Genomic DNA, 1907 nt, shown 5'->3' on the forward strand with positions numbered 1-1907 from the left:
TTGTTCTGGCAATCTTATGCAGTTCTGTGTGGCTTGGAGAATTTAGTGATGAGAGGATGGAAGGGTAAAAAGGTAAAGGGTTCTGGTTTGATCCTGAAGTTCAAAAGGTGGCCTTGAAAGGATTTTAGTTAGTTTAGTGCGATCAGATCTATATTTTACATTACCTGTTTGGATTACTGTGTGGGAAACAGGGAAGAAGAGGGCAAGACTTTAAAGAGAGTGTTGATGAAATTATTCCAGTAATTTCAGATGGAGATGTTTTGCTGGCAGCGGCCCTTTGAGGGGATTTCGTGGATTGAAAAAAATATTGAGGAGGTAGAAGCAGGAGGTACTTGTGATATACTGAACATTAGAAAAAGGCATTAAAGAGACACCTGGGTAGCTTAGTCGCTTAAGCGCTGGACTCTTGGTTTCAGCTCAGGTCATGATCTTACAGTTCATGAGTTTGAGCCCCACGTTGGGCTCCGTGCTGTGACAGCGTGGAGCGTGTTTGGGATTCTGTCTCTCCTTCTCTCTTCCCCTCCCTGCTAACTCCTTCTCTCTGTCTCAAAGACAAATAAGTAAACATGAAAAAAAAAAAAAAAAGGAAATGGCATTAAGGATGATGCCCACATTTAGAAATTGGTTATCAGTTCCTTCTTTTTGAATCTAGCACAATTCATAACACAAAGATCTTTTTAAAGATTTATCTCAGTTTTGACATTGTTGTTCCCTTCCTACTATCATCCCCTCATCCCCTCAAAAAGCCTAAATCATCAGAGTAAACATACATTCATAGGCAATATGATTTCAAAGGCAAAACCACATTTTAGCAACTTGTGAGAAACTCATTTCACTAATTTGCCTGATCCTTACTTCACAAACAACAAGCCATTTTTATTTTTCCTCCCAACCCGTATTCAGTTTACAACAAAGTCTGTTGTTGGAGAACACTCAGAAACGAGATGAAGGAAAGGCTTGCATCATCGATGAACTATTCACACTTGAGTGAAGAGCCAAAGTTGGTCAGATATTGGATTAAGGGAAAATCTTTTGTTTCATACTGTTAGCATTTGAAACTGTGTCAGAGTATTCTTGGTATCTTCAACAGATACTTTGTTGTGTATAATGAAAAGTGCTTGTGAAAGCATTTCTCCCTGGGGGCACTGGGTGGCTTAGTCAGTTAACCCTCTGACTTGGACTCAGAACATGATTTCACTGTTCATGGGTTTGAGCCCTCTGTCTGGCTCTGTGCTGACAGCTCAGAGCCTGTAGCCTGCTTCATATTCTATCTTTCTCTCTGCCCCTCCCAGTCCCTCTGTCTCTCAAAAATAAATAAATCTTAAAAAAATTTTAAAACAATTCTTTTTTATTTGAGGGACCAAGTATATACCAGCGACTGTGGCCTGAATTCTATAAAATGGCTACCACAGAGAGCAGCGTACCTTTAAAGGTAGCCCATAAAAACAGAACAGAATGGTGGTTATCAGGGGCTAAGAGGGGAAGAAATGGGAAGATGTTGATCAAAGGATACAAACTTTACTTATAAGGTGAATAGGTTCTGGGATTTTAATGTGTAACATAGTGACTATAGGTAACAATATTGTATGCTTGAAAGTTGCTAAGAGAATAGATCTTAAACATCCTTACTACCCCCACAGTGGTAACTGTGTGAGGTGATGGATTAACTACCTTTCTTGTAGTAATCATTTCATAATGTATATGTATATTATATTATTAGATTGTACACCTTAAACTTACACAATGTTATATGTCAATTATGTCTCTATAAAGCTGATGAAAAAACTAAAATTGAAGAAATATTTTTTTAAAAAATAAAAGTAACATTAAACTTAATGTGTGACATCTTTTAAAACTTACTTTATTCTTTTTTTTTTTTTTTTTTTTTTTTTTTTTGGGTGGGAAAA

Source organism: Crocuta crocuta, unplaced genomic scaffold, assembly GCF_008692635.1.
Source record: "Crocuta crocuta isolate KB4526 unplaced genomic scaffold, BGI_CrCroc_1.0 scaffold62, whole genome shotgun sequence".
NCBI lineage: Eukaryota > Metazoa > Chordata > Mammalia > Carnivora > Hyaenidae > Crocuta > Crocuta crocuta.